Source organism: Pyrgilauda ruficollis, unplaced genomic scaffold (assembly GCF_017590135.1).
Source record: "Pyrgilauda ruficollis isolate IOZ18807 unplaced genomic scaffold, ASM1759013v1 scaffold52, whole genome shotgun sequence".
Taxonomy (NCBI): domain Eukaryota; kingdom Metazoa; phylum Chordata; class Aves; order Passeriformes; family Passeridae; genus Pyrgilauda; species Pyrgilauda ruficollis.
In genome coordinates, this window is record NW_024526822.1 from 4,814,380 (window position 1) to 4,827,212 (window position 12,833).

The window sequence follows — 12,833 nt, forward strand, 5'->3', positions numbered from 1 at the left end:
TTTCCCACCTACAGAGCTGGCTGCAAAAGCAGCCTCTCACTGCACAAGAGGGAAAAAAAAATCCCCATTTTGTTGGGGAGAGCCCAGTCCTGCCAAAATGCCCAGCCCACGTGGGCCAGGCTGGGAGCAGGAGTGGGACAGGGAGGGAATAAAGTGGCTCTTTATGTGGAGGCCGGGCTGGCCGGGGCTGGGGGTGATGCACAGGCAGCACAACTGGAAAGGTCAAGTTTCCAAAGAGCCCGAAGAGAGGGATCTTCCTTCTGGGGGAGCTAGAGGGGGAGTAAGGAGGAGAATCTGAGCAGCAGTCAGGCCCTGGGAGCACGGGAGAACCTCCTTGGGCAGCAGCACATTCCCAAGCCATGGAGGAAGCCACATTCCCTTCATGGAGGTGCAGGAGCAGAGATGGGGATGGCTGTGGCAGAGATGAGGGGAAAGAAGGGAAAAAACTGAGTTTGGATACAGCAGGAGCTTCCTTTCCTCCCTTTCCCTTTCCTTTCCTCCAGAAACCACAGAAACCCATCCCCAGCACCCCCACTCGGTTTTGTTCATGGTGTGGGGATCTGCTTTGCTCCCACCCCAGCACACATCCCCAGCTCAGCCCCTGCAGCCCCACAGGAGCCTCTGCTCCCCTCGGGAAGGGGCAGATCCTGCAGGTTCTCCAGCGGCAGAACCAGCCCTGCCTGCCCCGGGCTGTCCCAGCGGGGCTGGTGCCGCTGCCCGGGCTGCCCTGCCCATCCCTGCCCACCTCCCTGGAGCTCAGGGTGAAGGGCAGGTTGCAGAGAGACAAAGCCCCGATCCCATTGCCATGGAGATGTTCATTCAAGCCGAGTTCAAAGGAAATTGTTCCAGCTAAAGCTGACGAGGCTGGCAGGGGAGCCCTGCTGGCAGCTGAGAGGGGCCGGCTCCTCGTAAAAGGGGGAGAGGAGGAGGGCTCAGAAAGAGGGGCCCTGCTCCAAAGAGCAGCTCCAGAGAGCCCTGGAGTGTTCCCCTGGAGCAGAGGATGGCAGGCAGCGTTCCCAGCTCACTGCTGCAACGCTGCAGAGCAGGGCAGGACAGAGCAGGGCAGCACAGAGAGAAGGGCAGGACAGGGAATGCGGGACGGAGTATGCAGGATGGAGAGAAGGGCAGGATAGAGAATGCAGGATAGAGAATGCAGGACAGAGAGAAGGGCAGGACAGGGAATGCAGGATGGAGAATGCAGGACAGAGAATGCAGGATAGAGAGAAGAGCAAGACAGAGTATGCAGGATGGAGAGAAGGGTAGGACAGAGAAGGGGAGGACAGAGAGAAAGGCAAAACAGAGAGAAGGGCAGGACAGAGAGCAGGCTAGGACAGAGAATACAGGACATGGAGAAGGGCAGGACAGGGAATGCAGGATGGAGAGAATGGCAGGACAGAGAATGCAGGATAGAGAAAAGGGCAGGACAAAGAATGCAGGACAGAGAATGCAAGACAGAGAATGCAGGACAGAGAATGCAGGACAAAGAGCAGGACCGGGAGAAGGGCAGGACAGGGAATGCAGGACAGAGAATGCAAGACAGAGAGAAGGGCAGGACAGAGAATGCAGGACAGGGAATGCAAGACAGAGAAGGGCAGGACAGGGAAAAGGGCAGCACAGCCCTCCCCTGGCGCTGCAGCCAGCCGGGGTTCCATGGAAGGGTTGCACTTGGTGTAATGATTAATCCTGGCAGGGCAGGCTGCTCTCAAAGGCTGGGTTTTGTCTGCTGTGCTGTTTCGGGGCTGCTTTGTCTCTCGGACACTGCCAGCCCCTCAGAGGATGGGTGGCACTGCCCTGGAGTCGCTGGAGGGTGGCAGGGTCCATGTGGAGCGCCTGGAGGGAAGCAGGGGTGCTGTGCCCACAGAACCCCCAGGAGGGCAGAGCTGCCAGGCCAGAGAGCAGCTCTGAAAGGGACCACGAAGGAACAGCTGCCAGCCCCTTTCCCTGCCCTGCAGGAGCGCTTTGAACACCTCCCCTGAGCCAGAGCAGGAGCAGACCTGCTCAGTGCAGGATCTGGGGAGCTGTGAGCAGCACAGCTGAGTGCTGGAGACAGGAACTGGGGCTGTAAATAAAGAACAAAAACCCCAGAGTCAGGACAGGCTCTTCCAACTGAGACAGGAGATCTTCCCATCTGCTGCTCCAGTGCCAGGAGGAGAATTGGGCTGGGGTGGAACAGGGCACTGAGAGGAGCTTTCATCTGCAGCAGGCAGAGCTGGAGGCAGCCCTGGCTGGCAAAGAGTGACCCTGAGGGAGTCCTGGGTGTCACAGACATTTTATGAAAAATCCTTTTGCCAGGCTCTTTTCTCCTGAGAAGCTTCAGCTTCTCCCTGTTTTGCTGCTTTGGAATGTGATTTGGAGAATTGCTTACCCAGCATGTGAAATTGTTTTTACTTGATGACCAATGACAGCCACCTGTGTCGAGGCTGTGAGCAGTCACAAGATTTTGTAATTCCTTTCCTTTCCTTTCCTTTCCTTTCCTTTCCTTTCCTTTCCTTTCCTTTCCTTTCCTTTCCTTTCCTTTCCTTTCCTTTCCTTTCCTTTCCTTTCGATGGATCCTTTCTCTCTATTCTTTTTAGTATAGTTTTAGTATAGCAATATAATATAATATAATATAATACAATAATATAATAAATCAGCCTTCTGAAACATGGAATCAAGATCCTCATCTCTTTCCTCGTCCTGGGAGCCTCGAACACAACCACACCTGGGCAGTCTCTGCCCACTGAGGTGCCCGTGGGCAGCACATCTCCCCCTTTAGGGAGATTTCTCAAAAATTGGAGGAAAAAATGTTTTCTCTGTCCTTAACTTTTTTCTCCCCTTCTTTCCCCTTTTCCTGCCGCCCCTCCCAGAGTCACTCCCTTGCCAGCTGGCTCCTCTCCCCCTGTGCCACTTCTGGGGCTCCCTCCTGGAGCAGCCCTGACTTTTGGCCTCCTCAGCGACGTGCCCGAGCAGGAGCAGAGGAAAGTAAGGAAAAGGGGAAGGGCAGGCTCGGGTTTCTCCTCTCTGCTGTGTGCAGGGAAGCAGAGCAGACCTGGATTTGTTGGTTGGGAATACCAGCAGGACACTGGGACCTCTCTGGAATCTCAGAGCTCACTCACAGCCATGTGGAAGGAGGACACAGCAGCAGGGCTCGGATCTGCTGGAGTGATCTCAGGATAAATCATATCACAGCTGCTTTCCTCAAAACAGAGAGGTTTTTCCTTCCCCCCCGCTCTATCTACAAGTTAAATTCTTTTAGAAAACAAAAACAACCTAAGCGGCCACAGTTAAATTTGTTTTCCATTTATCTGTAATCTCAGCTCTTCTCCCCTGAAAAATTTGCTCTGACTGTGAGGGTGGGGAGGCCCTGGCACAGAGCAGCTGGGGCTGCCCCTGGACCCCTGGAAGTGTCCAAGGCCAGGGTGGATCACCGTGGGGCAGTGGAAGGTGTTCCTGCCATGGCAGGGGGTGGAACGAGGTGGTTTTTAAGGTTCCTTCCACCCCAAACCACTCCAGGATTCTGTGACACCCTGCTGGGGAGTGAAGCAGCAGTTCTGTATAAATTTACAATCATTTCTCCCAGCTCCATCCCCTTTTTATTACAGATCCTGAATCAGGTGCTGACCCTGTGACATGCTGAGATGCTGGAGCCGTGGTTCCCCCACTCTTCAGCAGCAGAGGGAAGGATTTTCCCCCAAATCCTCCTCCCCAGAGAGAGAGCTCTGAGCTTTGCCTCCACCAGGAACTTGGCAATTTCCCTTTGGGACCTCTGCCTGCACTTGCCCCGCACTCAGCCCTTTCCCAGCGATGGCTGAACCCTTCTGAGGCAGTGCTGAACCCATCCCTACCCCTTCCTGATTGCAAAACCTCCCATTCTCCCCTCCTGTTGCCCTTTTTGTTCTGCACCAGAGGAACTCTGGGTTATTTGAGCACCTCTTTGGAGGTTATTCAGCCTGGCTTTTGACAGCTGATCCCTCCACACTCCGGCCTCTGCTCTCCCTGCTGCTCTGGCCTGGTTCTCCATCCCTTGCAGGCATTCTGGTGACACTCAGCATCCTTTGGAGGTGCTTATTCATCCAGCTGGAACTGGAAAACTCCTTTGGAAGGTGTCCTCTCAAATGGTTTGAACTCTGCTTGGCTTTTTCTTCTCTCTCTTTTTTTTTTTTTTAAAGAAAAATTGCGATTGCTCCTCTGAGCTCCTGAGTCCAATATTCATTCCTGTGGATTTCTCTCCACCAACGAGGATTGGCCTGTGTGAAATCGAGGATCTCGTTTGCAGGCTTTGTTTGCTTTTCCATTTCATTTTCATTGAATCAGCAGTTAATCTCTGAATCCCAGGCTGCTTTCTTAGCGTGGTGCCCTCGTTGCTGATCAAAGCCCAGGACAGGGCAATGCCTTTCCTCACTGGTTCAGTGAACACTGCTGAGGAAATTCATCTCTATCCCGTGCCAGAATAGATTCCCTGCTGTGATTAATGCCATTGATTTCCAGGATAAGTAAGAGCCTCTCTTCCTAAGAACACATTTTCTGTTTCAGGTGAATAATTCTGCAGAATTCTCTTTCCATGTCCCAATTTGACCCTGGGAATGCTCAGAACCCCCCCTGACAGTGCCAGGACCAGCCCAGCTTTCTTTCCCCACTGATCTTAAGCCTTGTAGATTATTTTTACAGCATGCCAGGACTTGGAGGATTCTCACTCTAAAGCTCTGCATTGCCCCTTTTACTGTACATCCCTTCGGGGAACTGTAATTATTTCAGATCTGGCCTGAGTGCTCCTGCACCTCATCAGAGAGGTGTAACCCATCCTCTGAGAGCAGGGCAGGCTCAGATGGAGAGGAGATGCAGTTCCCTGAAGCAGGGAGCTGCTGAAGCCAGGATTCAGCCCAGAACGGACAAGGCTTTGCCTCTTCTCTCACTTCTAATCTCTCCAGCTTCAAAAAAACCCAGAGTTAAACCCCAAGACTGCAGTTAAATTTTCCTCTCAGTCACCACTCAGCAGCTGCTGGATAAATGCAGAGAGCTGGTGTGTGTTGAGTAAGAAAGTGTATGGACTCTAAGAAGGTTGGTTTGCATAGTTGTTGTTTTAATAGGAAGGAATTGTTTTATAGATAGTTTTGATAGATTTTACTTGATTGGTTAATTAATAAAAATATTTTTTTCATAAACAATCTTGTGAAAATTCTCTTGTGTTTAGTGAAGGATTTATATGGGATGTTTTTGTATCTTTTTAGGGTTGAGCCCCCAGGAGTGGGGGTATTAGTTCAGGTTTTGTTGTTGTGGTTTGGTGATGTAGGAACAGCAATGTTGAGGGCTTTTTTTGCTCTGAGAGGCTCTGCTAAAAGCATGGACACAGGACAAGAGTGCAGAGCATCCTGAGCCCCAGCACCTGATTTTAATGTGTGCCAGGGCTTGTGCAGTGCTACAGAAATTATCTCCAGCACCACCACATCCCTGCAAGAAACCAAAGCAACCGATGCACAACACCCAGGGGGATTTTCTCCCACGTTACATTTGAGTTCCTGTCTAAAACTCTTCCCTTTCTCCTGCTGATGCTTCTCCCTGAGCTGGAAGGGTTTTTCCCCAGGCTGCTGTGTGCTGCTGCTGCCAGGAGCAGCCTGGCACACACGGTTTGGGGCCAAATGCAGTGTTATTTACAAGGAGGAAAGGAAAGGAAAGGGAAAGGGAAAGGGAAAGGGAAAGGGAAAGGAAAGGAAAGGAAAGGAAAGGGTATTTTTGTGAAATAGGAGCTGAACAGTTTCCCCAGCCCACGGGAGGAGTCAGCAGAGCTGGGGCAGGAGGGGAGGGCTGCAGCACAGCCTGGTGCTGGAGCAGTTCCTGGACAGGCTCCTGGAATCGCTGCCACCAGCTGGGAGACTAATTTATTTTCTGTTCTCTGCCCTTTTCTCCCCATCCTCGCTCTTTCTGTGTCTCAGTAAGGGAGGAAGGCGGCCAAGGGCTCTGCTCCAGCCGGGCTGGGTCGTTCAGAGGAGGGGGAAACAGCAGGGAAAGCTGGAAGGGCTTCCCCAGGCTGAGCTGAGGATGAAGAGCACTTGGAATCCCTGCCAGGTCCTGGCTGGCTCCAGCATTACCTGGGCTGGGGTGGAGCAGCCCAGGGACTGCTCCAAATCCCACAGCAGGGCAGGGAATGAAGGGAAGAAGAAAGAAGCAGGGACTAAGGACACCCGAGTGTTCTGTCAGCTCCTCCTCTGCTCTCTGAATGGTGCCCAGCAGCAGCTCTGTCGCCGCTGAGCAAGAAGTGGCACAGACTCAGCAGCAGGCTGGTTCGCACAGCAGCAGCTTTGATAGGAAAGTTCTCTTCTTTTATAACTAGGTTCGACACATTCTGCTTGATTGGCTCATTAACAGAAACGTCTTTCTCACGAACAGTCCTTGAGAAGAACAGAAAAACAGAGTAGGAAAACACCACCTGCAGGTCGTTTATGATAGCAGGTTATCATCGCTTCTCTACATCTCCCTAAAAAGCCTCGCAAGTCCATTGTGAGAAAACGAATCCCGTTTTCTCGCTCTCTGACCAGGCTGCCACACCCACTCAGCTCCGCAATTTTGTGATCCCAGCGTTAAAAACGAGAGCAGGCTCCTGGTACTGAAGTGATTTCAGCATTTATTATAATAAAATAAAGGCCTAAAGCCGGGGCCCCGGGCCGGGCAGGAGCGTTCCCGTCGAGGATGCTGCAGCGCCGGCGCTGGGTCTCCTTGAGCAGCGATGTCCCCGATGGAGCAGCACAGATTCAGTGGGTCAGAAGCCCCTTTTTATCCTGTTTTTCGTCCCTTTGGATTGGTTTATGTTTGGATCCTTCATTTGCATGAAGGTTTAAGGCGCTCGATTGGCCCGTGACAGTTCTGTCCAGGCTGGCTCGTGGTGCGCCTTCCTGAGGTGTGTTCTGGTACATTGTTATTTGTTATAACTACCCTTTTAACCCCTTTTACAATACAATAACCAAACTAACAGCACACGCTTAACGCTCTATCAACTATTTTCCAACAGTTCTTAACCTATTTTTAACACCAGCACAAGCAACCCCTTCCCCACTCAGCCCTGGCACTCCTGGTGGGAGCTGCTGTGCCACTGGAGGTGCCATCCTCTGGAACAAGACATCAGCCCGGCTGCCTGACAGCCTGGAGTGTAAAAAACCCTCCCCTGGCAGCTCCTGCCCGCCTTATCTCCCTCCCTCAGCCAAATTCCAGGTCAGGAGCTGCACAAAGCAGCCCTGATGAGCTGCCAGGATTTTAATGAGCAGTTCCCACAGACACCTTCCTGTGATGAAACTCGGCCGAGCAGGTGCACGGAGAGCTCCCAGAAAAAGGAGCTCTGTTTGCTCCTGCCTTGTTCAAACAGCAGCAGGTACAGAAATCCTCCCTCTCAAGCATCACTCGAGCCGGGAAGTGCCTTTGTTTGGCGAGGAAATTGTCGTGGAGAGCGGTTTGCTGCGGGATGTTTACACGGTGCTTCTGAGGGGATAATGGGTGTGCTGATAAGATAAGGCAGCAGCCGGGGATTTCAGCCGGGAGGGAACACGGCGATGGGAACTGCCGGGTTGTGGCTGTAACTCTCTTCACAGAGAGCAGCAGGCACGAGGTTCCCAGGATTTCTCCTGGGGAAGGCAGTGAGAAAGCTCAGAGAAAGAGAAAAAACATTTTTATCTCTATTTACTACTCCTGTTGTTTAGCACATGTAGAATGTGTTATAGAGATTGTTTACCAAAAGGGATTTCTTAATTAGCCACTGGTAATGGTTCTTCTAGATTTTTTTGACCTCCCAATTAGGTCAAAGCTGTGTCGTGACTGTCTAAAAGGGTCACGGGTTTTTCTTTAGTAGAATATAGTTTAGTATAGTATGTAGTATAATATAGCTTAATAAAACAATTGTTCAACCTCCAAATCATAAAGTCAATACACATTATTCCCCAACTAGAAATCACCTTAATGCAATGCGGGCTGTTTGGGAAATTCCCTCCTGCACCCAGCAGAGGCAGCGCCGCTCCCTCCCGACCCTTCCCCCCGGCCTTTTAGGGACTTTGCAGGACAGAAAAACAGAGCTGGGGGAGCTGGGATTCCCAGGGTTTCACCCCGGGATGGGATCTGGGGTTCACTATTGTATTTGCTGGGAGTGTCCCGACAAAGGCAGGAATGATGAATCTGACTCCATGTTCTCAGAAGGTTAATTTATTACTTTATAATACTATATTATATTAAAGAATACTATACTAAAGAATACAGAAAGGATACTCACTGAATGCTAAAAAGATAATAATGAAAACTTGTGGCTCTTTTTAGAGTCTAAACAAAGCCTGGCCCTGATTGGCCAGAGAGTCAAAACAACTCACACCAGAATCTAATGAAATAATCACCTTTGGGTTAAACAATCTTCAAATTGTTTCAATTGTAAACCAAATTGTTTCAGTTGTAAACAATAGTCCACGTCTGAGCACAACACAGGAGAAGCAAATGAGATAAGAATTGTTTTCCTTTTCTCTGAGGCTTCTCAGCTTCCCAGGAGAAAAATCCTGGGCCAAGGGATTTTTCCAGAGAATGTGAATGCCACATTCACCCTGCTGTAAACCCAAGGGATCCTTCCCAGCATGCAGGGAAGAGAGAGGAAAGGGAATTATCAGAGGAGCCCTGGATGGGCACGGAGCAGGGAGCAGCACATGCAGAGCCTGGTCCAGCCCAGGCTCCCCTGTGATCCCAGTGGATTTCCCCCTTTCCCAAAGCATGGAAAAGCCTGCAGGATTACACCCAGTGTAACACACCAGGGATGGAGCCATCCCTGCAGGTCTGGGCATCCACCTTCCCACCAAAACCGTGGAATTGTGGTCACAGCCCTGCCCTGCTCGGCTCCGGGGTGCAGAGGGGCTGACCTGCCGGGCTCTGCGGGGATTTTCCAGCACGCCCAGATGTTTGGGGCCCCTGACACCCGTCTGTGGGCCACCGAGGACACCTAGTGGCTGGCACCCGTGCGGGGTGTCCTGCCCCACAGCACCTCCTCTGCTGGCACAGCTCCCCAGCCTCTCCCCTCGGCATCCTCACCTCCCTGCTCTCCATCTTCCTTCTCCATCTCCCCTTTCCATCCTCATCTTCCCACTCTGTGCCTTTCCTCCATCTCCATTTCCTCTCTCCATCCTCATCTCCCCTCTCCATCTCCATTTCTCCATCTCCTCCTCATCTCTCATCTCTCCCTCCCACCATCTCCATCTCCATTTCCCCTTTTCATCTCCTCTTTCCATCCTCATCTTCTCTCTCCGTGTCCTTTCTCCATCTCCCCTCTCCGTGCCCTTCCTCCACCTCCATCTCCCCGCTCCATCTCCATCTCATTTCTCCATCTCCCCTCTTCCATCTCATCTCCATCATTTCACCATCTCCATTTCCCCTCTCCATCCTCATCTTGCATCTCCATCTCCCCTCTCCTTTCTCCATTTCCATCTCCTCCATCTCCCCTCTCCATGTCCATCTCCATAATTTCTCCATCTCCCTTCTCCATCTCCGTCATTTCTCCATCTCCATCTCCCTCTCCCATCTCCATAATTTCTCCCTCTCCCCTCTCCTTTCTCCCTCTCCATCTCCACATCCCCCCTCCATCCCCCATGCTCACACAGACCCCAGATCCCAGGATATCCACCAGGAAGGGATGAAGGCTGTCCTGTTCCATACCTGACCAGCACCTGTGGCACCCTCCCAGCCAAGGCCTGGCCCCAGCAGGACGTGTGGGGAACCCCTGGAATGCTCTGTGGGGTGGGAACACGGATGCAGACAGCCAGCAAGGAGGAGTGAGCACCTCCTGTGCTCCCAAGCACGGGGGTGGGCAGGATGAGGGCAGCTGGGATGGGCCTGAAGAGGAGGTGGAGGGATTTGGGAGGTCAGCAGGGCTGCATGACCAGCCTGGGGGGCCTGGGTGGATGCTCAGAGGGTCCTCTCTAGGAAAAAAGCCACTGGAAGTGCTCTGGGAGGGACATCTCCACTTGTGGTTCACTTTCCCTCTCTGCACGGGCAGGATGTGAGCACTGAGGGCAGGAGAATCCGAGCACCGAAGCCTCAGGAGAGAGAAGTGAGACCCAGTGTGTCCCCATTGTGTCCTCAATGTGTCCCCAACGTGTCCCCCTGCCAGGGGACTGCCCCAGGGAGCCCTGGAATGTGGGACCAGGCCATTCCCTGCTCCAGGAGGGAGCTGCAGCTTCCTCTCCCAACCTTCCTCCACCCCTTGGCTCCCCTCCCTGGGTGCCAGCCAGCCCCGGGACGCCACAGCGGGCTGAGCTGGGACTTGATGGAGCCTCCAAGCTGAGTGCAATTAATGTAATGAAGGCTGGGCAGCAGAGCAGGCCGGGCTCCCTGCCTTGCCCAAGCTCCAGGTGCTCCCTGCCCCTGCACAACAAGCAGCATCCATCCCTTCATCCCTGCCTGCTGGAACCCAGGGCACAGGGAATGTTTCTCTGCCTGTCCTGAGATGTCCTGACCCCCAGGAGAACGCTGCTTTTAACCTCTGTCCATGGAGAAAACTTCCAAGACTTTGGGATGAATTGGAATCTACGAGTGTGTGAAATAGTAGTGTAGTTTATCACAGGGTGAAAAACTTAGAGTTTTGGGTTTTTAGTATGGAGGTGGAGAGGAGACAAGATGAATGATTTTGGGCGTTGTCTGAGCTCCTTCTTGTTCTTCATCTGCTCCATTTTTGCACTGTTGGTGGTACAGGGTGATTGGTTCAAAAGAGCCACAATACAGATATCGTGTGGACAGAAAAATAATTAGTTATTGGTAGAAAGGTAGAAATAAAATACATTCTAATAATTAATTGGACAAAATAGCTCTAAAAGACCTTGAACCTGTGTGTCTTATAACTTTTGGTGTCTTCTCTTTGTACACTAAGTCCGAGATGTAGACATGCAGAACTTCTGATAAGAGAAAAATAAACAACAACCTAAAGACCAAAAAAACCCAAGAGTCCTGTCCATCTCTCATCATAACACAAAACTTTTTAGGGGTGTCCCCATCAGGGGGAGCCACGAGGGAGATTTCTACGCCTGGCCCGTGATTTTCCCCTTTCACACCGGTCCCACCCACGAGGAGCTGGGATCCTGCTGGAGGAGCAGGCTCTGCACGCTGGGGAGGCAGCAGTGCAGCAGTTCCTGCGCCCTCTGGGCACCTCCCAAAGCTGCCATGCAGCTGCACGGGAGCTCTGCAGCCTCGGTGGCCACCCTGGTGACAGGGTGACAGTGGTGACAGGTCTCGGCTCTGCCCTCGCTGCTGCTGGGCACGTTATTTTGGGCTCTTCACTCCCCACACAGAGCTGCTGCAGTGACAGAGCTGCCACCGAGCCCAGGGAGAGCTGGAACACAGCAAATCCTGCCCTGGAGGGCTTGGGGAGGGAGGGACAGGAGGGGTGGACAGGGATGGACAGACAGGAGTGGACAGGGATGGACAGGAAGGATGGACAGCAGGATGGACAGACAGGGATGGACAGCAGGGATGGACAGGAAGGATGGACAGCAGGATGGACAGACAGGGGTGGGCAGGGATGGACAGAGAGGGATGGACAGAGAGGGATGGACAGCAGGGATGGACAGACAGGAGTGAACAGGGATGGACAGACAGGGATGGACAGGGATGGACATCAGGGATGGACAGGAAGGATGGACAGACAGGGGTGGGCAGGGACAGCAGGGGTGCAGCAGGAGGTCACTGCTGTGCCACCCACAGCCTCATTGTCTGCCCTGACTCGGAGCCAGCTCCTGCCAGGGGTTCCTGGAGCTGGAGAGCGTTCAAGGTTGGTTTGGCTGGGTGGGAAGAGCTTTGTCTGCCACCAGAGCAGGCAGGAGTGAGGCCAAGAGGCTTCAGAGTGCTGCCAGGATGGTGGAGGTGCTGAGGGGCCTTTGGGCTGCAGGGAGCTGTCCAGGATGGAGCCCTGGGGCAGGATGAGAGGTGAGGGCCCTGCCATCCCAGTGGGGCTGGAAGAGACACAAGCAGGTGCTGAAGGAAGGCTCGTGAGCTCAGTGGCACTGACGTCAGGGCCGCCGTGCTCAGCTCCTTTCCAAGGCAAACATCAGACATTTTCCATCCAACGCTGCTTCCCAGAGGATGCCAAATTTCCCTCCCTTTCCTGCAAGCCAGGGCTGGTGTCCACATGCTCCTGCTGGATTGCAGATCCCTTCCCAAGCCTCCACCACCGAGCAGCCCTGGCAGGGCAGATAAGGGAGCTGGGAAGAGGAGCTGTGTCAAGCACTACCTGATCCCATTTCCATCTCAGTTCCAGCCACCAAAACCCTCTCTGTGCTGCTGCCTGCAGGAACGCAGCCTCTCTGGGCTGGCCTGCTGATCCTGCTGGATTTTGCTGGAAAAGGGGATGGCATTACACACTCAGAGTTGTTTCCCAGGCAGCTGCCACCACCCTAAAGCCAGAGGGTGGGATTGGGCTGCAGAAGGATAATGCTGACCCAGGAGTGCAAGCCCAGACAAGGCAGCTCGGTGCTGCTGCTGCTGAGTAAGAGTGGTGGATGCAAAACCCTCCCCCAGGTCTGCTCCTGACCCTCCACCTGCCTCGGCTCCTGTCACGTTACCCTCAATTTATTGCCATGAGTAAGGCAGCTTCAGGCCCCAAGTTCATGCTCTTATCTAGATGTTGTATTTATATTTGTATTTGTCTCTGGTTTTTTTCAGTCATTTTCCCAGTGTTTTCCCTCTTCCTGCTCTCTCCCCCCTCTCCCCTGTCTCATATTTCTCTTGCTGTCCTATTTTTTCTTTCTGTATTTACAGTGGGAAGGCAGAGGGGAGTAAATCAAGAGCCACACGTGCAGGCACACACATGGGCTGGATATTTGTCTTGCTCAGTCACAGGGTGAATAAGTGTC